The sequence below is a fragment of the Streptopelia decaocto genome, assembly GCF_964273445.1.
Source record: "Streptopelia decaocto genome assembly, chromosome: 7".
NCBI classification, from domain to species: domain Eukaryota; kingdom Metazoa; phylum Chordata; class Aves; order Columbiformes; family Columbidae; genus Streptopelia; species Streptopelia decaocto.
This window is the reverse complement of record NC_138661.1, coordinates 8,212,120-8,227,327: the sequence shown is the minus strand read 5'-3', so window position 1 is coordinate 8,227,327 and position 15,208 is coordinate 8,212,120. Positions and strand designations below refer to the sequence as shown.

Sequence of the window (15,208 nt, the reverse complement as noted above, 5' to 3'; positions counted from 1 at the left end):
ATCTGTTCCCTTCAGAGATGTCATGAGCAGCTTTGCTGAGGGGGGCACAATGCCCAGCATGTACCTTGGCCACCACCATCCACAGAAAGCAATGGTGACCACTCAATGCTCACCAGAACACCACCAGCACCCGCACAGACTGCACACCTCAATTTTATGCAAATCCTTGCATCATCATCATTAATAATGTGGTAAAAATGCTTAACCTCCAAACAACTTTCTGCCAAAGACGCTGCTTCAATTCAGCTTTAATAAAAAGTGACTCCAGATGCACAGCCTGGGTCAGCAAGACTCCAGCCAAACAGGAGCTGCCACAAAGCTACAGCTTCTCCTTCCTGCACAGGTGGCAATTAATGCCCTCACCAACAACATCTCCTTTAAGGCACGTTGGTCAACCAGGTGTAACACATTTGGATGACGAAGTAAAGGCAGAGGAAGGATACGTCACCTTCCGCAGGAGCTGTGGGTACAATAAGCTACTCAAGAGTAATCCAAAGCCCATTAACTGAACAGTTTTTCCACTGCCATCAGCAGGCCCTGGACTGACACTCACCACACTCAAATACAAATATTACATCTTCCCAAAACTAAGCATTTGCCCTCCAATTTTATTACAGGGTCTACAGTCTCCATGCTGAAGCAGGAACAAGACTTTTATGCCACTCATTTTCGCAGTGGCAGCGAAGCAGCTGCCCTGGATCAGCCCCTCCCTGAACATCCACCCCAGAGGCCAGCGTGGATCACTGAGGCTACAGAAAGCCACCTCGTCCTGTCACCTAAACTCCCTATTTTATCTGGTGGTGTTTTGCCATGCATGGCTGCCAACATGAAGGCACAAAGAACTGTCATCTTTAGAGATCTTAGGCATGACATGCAGATGTACAACCATTAAAAAAAAACCCAGACATGCTCATGCCCATGTACATCTCCCTCGGCTGCAGGGACGGGGATCACTGCAGCAGCAAGTGCGCTGCGTTCCCTTTAAGTAAGATTGTCCAGTTCAATCTCCTCTAAGTCACAAAGGCAGCTGATAACAAGAAACAATTTCAGCCATTGTAAGTGTTGTCTGAATTTTGCATTTAGGTAAAGCTTTTGTAAAACCATAAAGAGAACAGTGGCTCCTACACCGAGGAAGAGGTATATGCACTCCTGAATGCTCCTTGGGCTGATGGTGGAACTATCAGGGCTCCACAGGACCAGGACGGTGCAGGCCGCCACACAAGAGGTGATGAGGAAGCTTCTCATGCCACCAGCATGGCAGCAGCTGGTGTTTTCATAGGCACACACCAGAGAACAACCCAAATGGGCTGAGGATGCAGAGTAAGAACAGGACAAGCGTCCATGAGACTTCTCCCCCAGCACCTAACTGGCCCATCCCCATCAAGATCCTTCTCCCAACACCACCACCCTCATCCGGGACTCCACACCTCAGAGGGCACTTCAGTAACAAAGAACATACCAGAATGGAAGGAAAAAACAAACAAACAAAACAACAACACTGGGGAATATATTTGAAATTCATTTATTTCACAAGCTATTTTGTTCCATCCCCAAGTTACCACTAATATTGAGTATTTAACCTTTTCTTCATTTCAAAAGCTGAAATATAAATCAGCATAATCCATTCTAGGTAAGCAGTATGCTTGTTTAAGTAATAAAGACTTTTTTAGCTGAGCTCTTCATCCAGCATCAATGTTTTACAATTCAATTGCTTTAGGGGTCACCAGTCATTGTCTACTGACAAATACCAAAGAGATCTAAGAGCACAGAAAGGTATTTGTCCAATTCAGAAGTGCTATTTCATGTAATGTTTTACACCAGTGAAAGCTTTAATTCTGTGTGCTATTATTCCCTCAAGCTGCTTTGTAGAAAAAATAAGACAACTGTTGCACTGCCATTGATCCCTAAAATGAACAACTTAACACAGGCCAAGCAGCATCTCTGTAATTATGTGCATCTTGATGCCTAACTTGGTTTTGTCCTTATCTGCTATGAGAGAGAAAAAACGCTACTGCTTATAGCATCATCTAAGATATTTACATTCTGTAACCAGTCTCCTATTTACTAAAGAAAGATCAAAAGCTTTGTTGCTCCCTCACCACCCCAGCCCCTTGAATGTAACATGACAACAAAACTCTAGTTTTCTGGCATCTTATGTAACACTAACAAAGAAAAAAGAAAAAAAAAATAGCTGGAAAAGTTAGCATTGGCAATCGTGCTGCTAGATTTCTCCACAGGGAACACAAGATCCCTTGTGCTCCTTCCGGTCCTTCACAGAACCAAGAAGCATCTCGGTTCAAAAGGTAACTCCAAGAAAAGGCAGGTGTCAGCTCAACGGCCATTGCCCCAGTCCTGCAGTGCAGCACCGAACTGTTGTACTGTGCCCTCGTCCCAGTCAGATGACAACCGAAAGTATGTAATTTTGTGATTTACAACCTGTCCTGTCAATCTCACCAATATGACATTTCCAAAGCTGACAAAAGTGTCTCTGTAATATTTTCCTTAACTATAAATACAGTGATTTAACCTGTTGGTATCTGAGGAGAAGATATTATTAATAATACTTAGAGAAACTGGGCACAAGAAAATAACCCATCAAAATAAATTCTGTATCCAATGCTCTAGTTACTGTTGGTAAACATGAACAGAGACAAATACCCATTCATACAGAATGGTTGGGGTTGGAAGGGACCTCTGGAGATCATCCAGTCCAACCCACCTGCTAAAGCAGGTTCTCCAGAGCAGATCACACAGGAATGTGTCCAGGTGGGTTTGAATGTCTCCAGAGAAGGAGACTCCACAGCCTCTCTGGGCAGCCTGTTCCAGGGCTCTGGCACCTCAAAGTAAAGAAGTTTCTCCTGATGGAACCTCCTGTGGTTCAGTCTGTGCCCATTGCCCCTCATCCTGTCACTGGGCACCACTGAAAGGAGTCTGATCCATCCTCTTGACACCCACCCTTGAGATATTTATAAACATTGATGAGATGCTCTCTCAGCTGCTCTTCTCCAGGCTCAACAGCCCCAGCTCTCTCAGTGTCTCCTCATAAGAAAATGTTCCAGACCCCCATCATCTTCATAGCCCGCTGCTGGACTCCCTCCAGTAATTCCTTGCCCTTCTTAAACTGGGGAGCCCAGAACTGGATGCAGTCCCCAACATGAAAATGCCTTGTACCTGTGCGATGGCAGCTGCAAGTCTCTGCTAAGCACTGAGATCCCTCCTGACACAAGTGACTGCTCCCCAGCAACGTGGTCAGTGCCGGGAGGAGCTTCTCCAAGTCTGGGAAGACGAGCAATTCCCTCCAGCAAACCAACCACACTGCGTTAATGTCTATCAGCCCTGGAACGTGCTCGTGCTCCCACTGCTCCTCGCTAGCTGGGTGGCATTTTATAACCTTCCGTTTGCTGTTTTATCTCCTGGTTGTCTCTATGGTTTGCTCTAGACTACCAGCACGGCTGCAATCAGCCCTAAAGGCTGGTTAATGCCCTTTCCGCATATGGTCCCAGTGTGCGGTGAGCTGGTCCAGCTATCTGCAAGAATGCAATAAGCCTCATCACCTCAGCCAAAACAGTGGGAATATCCAACATTACAACGCAATTTATTAGCAATCTGCTCAACTCGGTATTCACCAGATTACACTGCGGCATTAGAAACTCATCAAATAAGCTGAACTGCTCTACTGGATGGAAAAGAAAAGAACTGCAACACCTTTAAAGCCTGCCGTGCTCTGGGTTATAAAACAAAACTCGAGACAACAGCCTCCTGACTTTCTTATCCATTTTATCCAGTAGAACAATATTTTTTTAGAGTGGAACATTATAAAAACTCGTGACTACTGTCTCAGTTTTATACAGGAATATCATCATATGGAACAGTCAGAAATACGTACTGCATTTTTTCTAAATTGCTGGGTGAGAGTACAATATATAAGACAAAATATACAGAGGTAAAACAAGCCATCTAATATGTGCCTCTTTTATTAGTAACTTGCAGTAAGAGTTCCCTCTTTGGGGCCTTACAGTTTTTTTGACAGATCCTGGCATTTTTTTGTTTAAATCAAATTAAACAGAGCTTTTAAGGTCAAAGCTTACACTTCATGCTGCCCTTGCAATTTAGTGAGGGAATTAAAGTGGTGTCTAAGTATCCTTGAGAAAAGGACAAGGAACAGTGTCTTTTTATAGGCAGGACAAGCTCATCAGCAAGGTTACAAAAATCCTCCCCCTTCCCTCATCAGTAAAACAGTAAAATTATTCTCCTTTAAAGAGCAAAAGAAAAAAAACAGCCTAGAAACTACAGAATTTTTGTGACACATGAGACACATATCAGGCAGCCCCCATTTATTTCTCAAAGGCTCATCATGCCATCGGGGGAGGCGAAAAGAGAGAGAGATAAAAGCTGGCACTTCTGTAAGCAACACACAACATCAAGTTCCCAGGCTACCAAGTAGTAAAGTTTATCACGCTCCTGAATCTGCACCTAAAAACAAAAGACCCTTTTCATTTTTTAAGTCCCAAGCCTGCTAAAAAAAGTGTTTCTACCCATTTACTCCCAGCATGCTGAAAGAAACACCATCATCTTCTCAACCGATGCCAACCTCAATGCTTTGAAGAGGCACATAAGACCTGAGTTAACAAGTTGAGATAGGACCACTGAACGCTACTGTCCTTTTATTTCAGAAAATTTCTATTCTTTTGCTGGAGGAAAGAGTGGTTATTACAAAACAATGTGTGTAGGCTAGAAATTGCTGTTACAAAAAATATATATTCGCAGAAAACCTTGGTAATATTAAATGCTCACACGAGAGGCAGTTGGTAGTAAAACTGCAGCTTAAGTTATAATAGGAGAAACATAGAAAAAGGGGGAAAATCAGACCCATTCTTTAGAAGCAATTTTCTTTCTTTTATGATCTCGTTACAACAGAAACATCTTGTTCTCTTCCCCTATTCAAGAGGAATCATACCTTTTTTTGGATCCCTTAAAAGTCAGTAATGTCAAGCAGCTACCGCTATATATTGCTCTCATCTGGTTTCTGCCTGCTCATCTGCAACCTTCCCCTCAGACTGACGGTAACGCCGCTATTTCAAAGTGGTACTTTTCAGTACGAAGCATAAGTTTCCAGGGAAATAACAAGCAGTACACAGCCAGAGCTTAAATGAATTGTTATAACGACACTAAACTGCACCATCAAAATCCAGGCGTACAGATTTTCTCCCCCTTTCTGCAATTTGCTCGAGGGGCCCTGGAAACCAGCAATACCTGAATTAGGCAATGGAGTCATGTTAACAGCGCTAATCCTTTTTTTGCAAAAAGGATTGTTATGGTAACAGCCACAAGATTCTATTCAAGGAAACATTTTGGATGGTTTTTGCTTGAGTTTTCATATCCAAATTTTGAACTACTTTACTGACTGAATTTTATGTGCAGATTTTATTCTGCATTTGGTTTTTCACTCCTTTTATTTTCTTTATTTGAAAAAAGCTCCCCAAAAGAGCACCCAAAAAGGGAAAAAGAGCAGTTTTTATGTGTGGGCATCCCTGCATGCTTTGTCATATCTTTCAACTTCGGCAAGTTCCAGCCCAGAGCCTGAATGAATTTCCTGCTCTTTGCTCCATGCCAGGCTTCTATGTTATTTGTATTACAAATAAGTAAAATAAACAAACAAAGCCACAACAGGGAAAGTCCAGGAACCAGGGCTACTCTTATGAAGGCTGGTCCCAGAAGTCTAATCAAGGGTAGAGTCCCAAGATCAAAGCCAAGAAAACATTTCAAGCCCAAACAATGGGGGAGGCCAGGAGGAAATGGAGGCGATGGCTGCAGCGACCACACGGAGCTTTTCCAGCAACACATACAACCCCAGGAGCAAGAAGGAGCTTTATCTCCACCAGCCTGTAATGAAAAAGGCCAATGAACAGTAAAAGCAGCAGCACAGTCGGGCATTACAGCAGTGCTGACGCAGCACAATAATGTTATTAAAGCCAAGAGTTATTCCCAGTAACACTTAATTGCCTGTGAGGAAAGTGATGAACACGCTGGCCTCGTTCCCCCGCTCCGCCTAACTTCAGCCTGGCCCCCGATCCCCACTTTGCCACCATCTGATTGCAAGTGCACCCCACATCCCCGGGTATGTGCTCTTCCACAGCAGAACTCCCCAGCTCCTCCACGGGATGTGTCAGTCCCAGGGCTGAGCAACCTGGAGTCCCTGCACGCTGGGCCATTCGACTGATATGTCCCCGTGTCCCCTGGCAGAGCCACCCATGGGAACATTCTGCTCCTGTTATCCCAGCACAATAAAGCAGTTCCCAGCCCTTTCCCTGTGATATTCCACCAGCTGCACCAGCACAACTGTTCGTGGGGATGCCCAGAAAACCAAACAAGTAAACTGATCCTTGTTAAAAATAACCTTGTGAAATAAAAAGACTTAATCCAGACCTGTTTACTGAAGAACTGATGCCCCCACTTTATCTTCTTCAGGCCAGAACGAGACTATCTCAGAGCAGAGAGGCCTGTATTCAATTTCTCTGCCTGCTGACAACGATCCAACCCATCCATTTTGCCTCCCATGAGGGCACCCCAACTACCAGATAGAGCTCCCCGTCTCTCCTGGTAAAGCCCTTCCACTGCATGTCAAATATTCATTCATCCACTCAGCTAACAAGAGCTAGCAGGCATCTTTAAGATTAATGGCTTAAAAATCCAGATAGTGGTCACTACTCCAACCACTTCTTAAATATTTGATACTGAGCTACTTTTCTTTCACCTCGACAATCTGCTGTTACCATCGCTTCCCAGCACTTATCTGTACTTCTAGTATTCATCCCCTCAAAATTGGCCCTTGTATTCCATTAATGCCAATGCAGGCCTGCAAAGCGCCCACGTAACTTCTCCCACCCCCCCTCCTCAAGCACTTTTTCCATTCCCTGATTATATGATAGTGCTCCCACATGCTCAGCTTCTTTTGCATATACAGCAACTGGCCATTTGAATTCATTTGCCTTACCCACTCTGAAAAAATTGGCATTGTAAGCGGTTCCTCTGAGTTTTTGCATTCAGTGCCTGGAATTCAGCTTCCCTCGCAGGTGGCACTTCCACTGCTGCCACTTCATTCCCACTCCCATTACCCATCTATAACTGCTGCCCACCCTTCAACCTATTGCTAAACTTGTCCCATTGTCCTTAGCAGCTAGCTTGCTTCTTACCCCTGGTTAATTTTGTTTTTTTAGCATAGCTAAAGAACTTCTTGCTCATAAAGTCCTTAATTAAGTCCACTTCTGGTGTCAAGTTAGAAAACCACAGCCAATGCTGGCATTAAAAAAACAACACAACACCACAGTCTAGAATCTGAAGACATGGGATTAGGACTGTTTTAAGACAAGCTAAAGCCCAAGCTCTTGCTGCAGACAGCGTTCCCACCTCCAACATCACATCTACATGGCTGAATGCTGATACAGATGAGGAAACTTGCTCTGCTGAAAATTAGTCCAAACAACAAAAAGCTAAATTTTAATTTGGATCAGCTCCCCCAGAGAGTTCAACAGAATCACAGAATCGACTGGGTTGGAAAAGACCTCAGAGATCATCAAGTCCAACCCTTGGTCCAACTCCAGTCCATTGACTAGATCATGGCGCTAAGGGCCATGTCCAATCTCAGTTTAAAAACCTCCAGGGACGGCGAGTCCAGCACCTCCCTGGGCAGCCATTCCAATGCCTGACCACTCTCTCCGTAAAGAATTTCTTTCTAATATCCAGCCCCCCAAGCCCTAATGGCAGCAGAATGTGGCTGGGGTGAGGAGAAATGCTGTCAGCAGCAGCGTACACAGGGATCAACTCAAACCAAATGCGAGACTACAGCCTAAATGGGTCAAAAAGAAAAGTCCAAACTATCCTGGTGCCTCTTCCCACTTCCCTGCTATTGCCCAGTCCTCACCGCCCTTCTGATACAAGTGTGCTTACACAAAAGTCTGACTTAACACTGTTTAGACAAACACTAACATGCTTATTAGTTGTCTAGTAGAATGCTTCAGGTCATTTCAGATTAATTTTGGAAGCAAGCAAATATGGACTTTTTTTAATTCCAGAAGTTTTGTCAACCGCATTTTTTACTCACGTAAGATTTGCAGCTGTTTCAAAGCTGGAACAGCTGGAAGGCCGCATAGCTGGCAAGAACTGTGAGCACATGTATGATTAATGTAGCATAGTCCTTACCTATCTGACATCAAGGGAATTTGAAAGAAAAATGTAAGATATCGAGAACTTTTAGGCAGTGGTAGCTTTCAAGCATGCAAGGCTTCCTTCTGAAAGCACCATCAGTTAGGCTGTGCTTTAATCTTCCTCTGTTTTGTTTGGACAGTGATTTATTTTTTTTAAATTACATTTTAAATGACAGTTATTCTTGGAGATTTTTCTATATGTATATACATGTAAAGCTTTTTCCCCACACTTATCAATTACCAATTGTTACTCTTGTCACAACAAGAAATGAAACATTTCTGCTGTCACATAGCATTACTGCGGATCCAAGCACCACCTTCAGCCATCCAAAATCTCTTCTAAATCACAAGAAAAAGGGGAAAAAAAGGAAAAAAAAAATACTCATAACATAATCTGACAGTTTTGAAAAGATCACTCTGTAAAAATTTTTTAAAAACCCATAATGCTGGCATTATTGGAGAGATCAGAACCTGTTTCATACCTACAATGCAAAAAATGTTTAACTAAAAAGCAACTGTCACCATTCTACACAGCTAGAAAAACTCAAGAATACAGCACAATATAGGAAAAAAAAATCTGTTGCCTATTGGTAAAAGTTATCAGAATCTTTAAAACAAAACAAACACGAAGACTCAACACAAAAGGATCCATTGCTGCAATGGAAAACTTTACAGATGCGAACAGCATATAAATCAGTGCAATGTTATCTGGTTGCTGACAGCAAGTTCTAGCGCTTTCCCTGCAGATCAGAGCTTTTGCAAGGCAAAGAAGAGTGAAAACTGACAGGAGCCATTTTTCAGCATCTCGCAGACGCCATGGAAGCGGCAGGAGCCCCGGGAGCCGAGACGTTTCGCTTGGACGAGGAGATGGCAGGACTGAAGGTGTCCCCTGGCCAGAACCACCCCTGAGACCAAGGGACAGGGCCAGGAGCAGAAGTGATTGAGTTACCGCAGCTGAACAATTGTCGCTTCTCAGCTGCACTGCAGCAACTATTAGCTAAGGTCATGCATACTAAGATTGTTTATTCCACCTTCCCTGCTAAAAAAGCCAGTCTAGCCTTTCCCTTTTCCTGCCAAGAGGCTCCTGTGGATTTCTCTGAACCTTCCCCACTTTCCTTGTCCACCTTTAACACTCACCTTTCACAACATGGCTGAGAATTTACTTGTCCTCAGACACGTGCACAACAATTTTCCTCCCCTAGAGCTCAGCCCTGCTCCTCTGCACGCCAGTTGTTCTATCAAAATACAACTGCTAGTGCTAAATTATTCCACTCTCCATCATCTGACTGTGTAGGCAAGAAAGACTTTCCTGACAGAGACAAATACCCGCTCTGACTTGTACTTGACTTATGGTGGATGCTGCTTCTCCAGGACTGAAAAAGGTCTGTAAGCCCAAAGCTACTTTTTGGTCCTAGTTTTGGGTGGGTTTTTGGTTTGGTGTTTTGTTCTTTCCTCTTTCTTTCCTTTCCCCTCTAATTCTACATGCAAAACTAACAAAAATCACTTTGTCACCATCCAAACCTTATCCAATGACAGTCAAAAGAAGATGCATGACACAATAATTCCAAAAAGAAAAATTTCATTAAAATCAACTAATTGGCAAATTTCTTAAATAACCTCCAAAGAAATGCAATACGGTGAGAATGCTTCAAGGGAAAAAGGATGCAGAGAGAAGTAGCTGAGGGGGGTGAAGAAAAAGAAGCAGTTATTAAAGATATCAAAGGGATAAGAGATAAAACATGATCTAAAAATGGAAGCAGAAAGAGAGAAGAAGCAAAATCAAGCTGGGAAAGGCACAGTCATTACAAAAGCAAGAAAGAATGTATTAGGTTAATACTTATTTAAGGTGTTTTTATACGAAGCTGACAAGAACGGTCAAATACTTCTTCCTTTATATGGAAGGGATAAGAAACCTGGCAGTTAGGTAGGAGAGCATCAATCTTTATTCGGGCTGCAGCTAAAGAATGAAATTCTGCCCTTAGTTTGTCCCTGGCAGCTGAGTCCATCAGCTACAGATAACAAGCAAGGAGGGTGAATCTGAGGGGGCTCCTCTCCTTCACCACGACAAAAGGCCTATTTAGACCAGAGCTACAACTGCTCCTGATGATTTTATCTGTATTCTTACCACAAATGATGGAAGAAGTTACAGACAGCCCTTCAGCCTCAACTTTGCATTTCCTTCCTTTATAAACTAAAAATAAGTGAAGGTTGCCACAAATCTCAGCTAAACAATGTGGCGAATCAGGGATGCTATTTATCAAGCCCGTCTCTTGTGCTATCTGCTTCAGCTTGGAGTTGAAAGGAAATTTATGTTTAAAGAGAAAATGCACATGTTTCAGGAACAGCATTATATTTCTTTAAACAATAACATTTATATAAGTCAGATGTACAGGCCGTTCCAGTAAAGAATTAAAATGCCATCTATGTATTTCTACAGAGCCAATGTGACCCTCTTAGAAAATATTTGGCGTATCTGAATACTATCTATCCGTATGTATGTGATCTCTTCCATCTATACGAAGCTACTCTTTACATAGCAGATGTCATCAGCAACTTTTCTGGGAAGTGGGAATTCTCACTAGACTTTGCTCCCCTCCTCAGGAACCCAAATCACCCTATAATTGAAGATGGAGAGCACAGTGGGAGGATAGAGGATGGGTGTTTAAAGATCTAGACATTGAACTTACAGCCTTCAGCAAATTACCAAACATGATTTGTTAAGAGAAGGGCAGACAATCACTAGATTTCTGGAAGACTATGGAAGTTTAAGCCATAAATAGATATAAGCGTGGTTTCATGCCTAAGAACTAATAATGTGAAACTGAAGGAAAATGTAAGCACTATGTTAACAGGAACTTAGAACAAAACTCATTGTACCTCCTAATAGTTTCCCAAGGGAACTGGTGGAAACTCCCACTGCTTGGAACACATGAACCCAGCAAGAGCAAAACACAAGAAAAAAGGCATGATACGGAATGAACATGTGTAAGAAAAATGGGCTAAGATGACTGGCTAGGTTAAAGTAAGTTCTTACACTTTTCCAAAACTCTAAAGTGAGGCTGCTTTGCATGACAGAATCATTCCGAATGTACAAAACAGGGGGAAAAATCCCCCCACCCTTTCCTTCCCAAGAGCAAAGATCCACCTACTCAAGTTCCCAGTCACCACTGCATTTGAGTTTTCCTAAATTAAATATTGTATTAACAACACTTTGGGAAGGAGGGCAAGAAAACAAAAAAAAAAAAAACCCCAAACAAACCACCAACACGCACCTCAACTTGTTCATGAACAAGCAACAAAGTCTGGAAATTTTGTCCGTAACCAAATGTTTAGATAGCGACTTCCTTTGTTCTTCTAGAAAACCCACTCATCTCTACTGTGCCAGTCCTCAGCAGCTAAAGAAACTTTCAGGTAAGCACAATTACATTTTTCTGTTCTTTATCTGCTAAACCTCAAAGATCAATTACAACAGGGTTCTTTCTGTGCAGTATGACTCCAAGATAGGATGTGAGATCATCCATTAAACATACATATCCAAGACGAGATGCATTATTAATTCATTTTCCCCTAGGTAATATGGCATGGTGAAAAATCGCTACCAGAGAACATACTGACTAAAGACTTAAACAGAAATCAGTGGATTTATGTGATGATTGCTATGCAGCAACCTAACGGATCTCATTAAAGGAGATGTGGATTCTTCTCCCCTGATACTGTCACGGCTGCTACACAGTAGATGCCGATGTTCAACACAGGCAAGAAAGCTGATTGCAACCTACCCCAGAAATGGTTCTTACACCAGCTGTGAAAATGATATGTCTGAATTTAATAACATCTTAGTCTGACTACAGATAGGTCTCAACTTTATAGCAGTTTTCTGATAAGTGACAGTGTTTGGAAAAATCTCTTTTTTAAAACAAATTTGCTATAAAACATACCTGCGTCAGAGTTGCAATTAGGCAGATGCCATGAATGCCAAAATGAGTTTTTACTGTTTTCCTCTTTGTGGAGCTGCAATCAAGGAAGCCACCCTAAGAAACCGCTTAACATCAGCATCCTCTTGAACCTAACATACATATTGCTTTGGTAGAGTCCACAGAGTAAATTCTATTTACTGGCCTCTTAAGAACCACGAGAATAAACAAACACTTCAATCACCCGCCTGCTTCAGCCCTGTTTATGCTAGAAGCTGCTCCTCACGGAAGGTCTCAGAAGTTCTGCTGCTACATCAATCAACCTCAAGGACCACGCTTTTCCTCCACAAAACAATTATAATCTGGCCCATCCTCCTTCTTACCTCTTGTATTTTACTCTGGAGTGTTAGGAAAAGCAGACAGGCAGATGAAATACTGCTTGGCTTTATGCACGATGACCTTACATTCACATATCCACGGCAGCTACAGCTTCAGGACACACTTAACATTTCTGTACGGTCAAGCGCCATCCTACTACATTATCATGTAACAAGAAATATAGGTGCCACTTTGTTTAATCCAGTTTTAATTATCACAAGTATTCAACTCCTATAGAAAGCCATGCTCCTATAGATGGGAAGCTGCTCTCGGCACAATCCAACGTTTCTGAGAGCCCCAAATCAATTGTGGTTTTAGCTTCTGGTAACTGTGCCTCTTATCATTTTGAAATCACAGCACTCAAACTTCAACAGTATTTTGTTCCAAGTGGCTGTTACTGTGTTGTCTCCCTTTTATGCTTTCCACGGGCTAAATCAGGAACAGATATCTGACATCAGGATCCTTCTCCTTAGCTTAATAGCGAGCGGAGACAGAAAACCACCCGCAATTCTCCGTGTTGAACCACGGAGGCAGGTGGCCCTCGCAGCCGAATCACTCCAAACATACTCTTTGAAGAACTTCATTTTTGTTTCCATGCCACCGCTTGAACTCCCTCATGCTCATCTTTATCTCCTGCTGATGTTTTCTTAGGATTATATTTGGTATTTAATACTTGGAGTCACTGTAAGCCCAAAACTTGACTTTCCCGGTACAGCAAACCAGCGTCTGTCAGAATCCAAAATAACCTCAAAGCTTCATTTCTCTGTGTCAAAGTCCTTGATCAACATCAAGTTACTTTTTCTTATCAAAGCTGGTATCAATCACTGCAACGGTCTCAGAATGAAATTCATTGGATATGTCAGGTAAAAAGTAAAGAGCAGAGGGGGAAAACAAAACTACCCACACCTACAGTAGGAAAACTGTCTAGTCAATGGCAAAAAGAATATGTGAGCACCGCTGTAATCCTTCAGAAATAACATCATGCCTGTTCCTGGTTCTCCAGGATCTCAAATTAAGCTGCAAACTATCCCTGAAGAGACCATCAGCCACCAATATACAGTAGACTCACCACAGACCAAGAATGGAAAGAGACAGAAGTATGTTTATGATCCACAGGATGTTGAACAATTTTATTTTCACCAGAGCTCCAGACACCCGTTTGCTCTCGAGAAAGAAGCTGGCAGCAAGCAAGAGTTAACTGGGAGTATAGGGCCAGCTGGAACAACACAGACCACTCAGACAACAAACGTCACCTCACAAGCACCCTGGATTTGTTCCAAAAATCACTTGAAAAGTGGTGTTCTTTCTTGACATGCTCAAGGACTGATTCAGCTTGCATCAAAAGCAGTATTTTTTTTTTCTAGTGCATGTTAGGAACCATAGTTTCTAAATCTACTTCGAGATGATTTTGAATTGTCTCGAGATACACATTTTCCCACAGTATCACTAAGCAAGCTTGTAAATTGTTTTCCGTGTATTTAAGCTTAAAAACAAAGATCTCATGCAGATAAAAATTTCTGATTATTTCCCCACCTCCCACCCGCCCCCAAAAAAAGTAGCTTTAGGATATAGAAATATATATTTTTTTCGGGTGGAAAGGGACTGTATTTGCAAAGCTATTTACCCACATTATTACTGCCATGAAATCACTTACAAGATTTCAGCTGACATTCAATAATTTTATTTCTAGCTATTTCCCTGAGCTCCTGGAGCTTTCACAGCCAGGGAAGTAACCAAACATACACCTGCTTGGATTTGGCAAGCCGCATGAGGCTCAGAATAATAATGCAAGCCTTCTATAATCTCCCTCATTTACAGAGGCCAATTTGCTGACAATAGGAAGATAGTTGCACTCACCTTCGGAAATGGGGATGAATTTGGATTAGCAAATACTGAAGATTCACCTCACATTTAAAATGGAGGTTGGTAGTTTGAAATGAGTGAATGATAAACTAAGAGCTATTACTGATTTACTGCTTTTTCATATAAAGTCTGCCTTCCTCTCTCCACAGCGAACCTAGGGTAAGGAACAGGAGACAATGCACAAAAACCTCAGCCTGAAGATTAGGTACAACTGGAGCAGCAGGGGCTGTACTTCTCATCATTTTAATTTTGTAAGAGCATTTTCCTAATCTTTTAGTGATTAGAAGAAAGCTGCTTTCTTCTTTTATAACAAATTAGGTAAAAAATCAGAGGATGAAGTTGCCAGACACAGTTGAAAGGGGAAATCCGACATCCCCCATCCATCCCACCACCACCCCATGCACCAGCTCCCAGGGCTCTTCAGATTCTGTGCTGAGCCACAAACCAAGGGAAAAAAACCCAAAAAGCAGCCAGTTTTCTGCAGGCATCAGCCAGAGCAAGGGAGAGACGGGAGACTGGCATTGGCAAGAAATACAGCAGCAGCCTTAAGAGCAATTCATCAGTAGCATGCAACTCCTCTGATTCGCTGAAGATGCTACAAAGAGTTGGGAAGGAGAAGTTCACATCTGTCCATGTACTCCATCACAACATGCAGTATACATATTCCATGAGCAATGACACCGAGCTCCCAACCTGATACACAAAAGTGTCTTTTCCCATGTAAAAGGATTCCTGTGCATCTGTATAAACTTGCATGTACATGCACACATGCCCCAAGGGGCTAGAAATGGCTTTCTGCAGCAAGTGGTTCTGCAAAACCCTGAAAATGAGTCCCAGGATGACTGCTAC

General features: G+C 42.5%; 1 protein-coding gene across 1 annotated transcript in view; it reads right to left on the bottom strand.

Moving 5' to 3' along the window:
- BRF1 (BRF1 general transcription factor IIIB subunit) overlaps positions 1-15,208 on the bottom strand; it is a 181,844-nt gene that overhangs the window by 137,184 nt on the left and 29,452 nt on the right. The gene's annotated exons all lie outside the window — the stretch shown is intronic.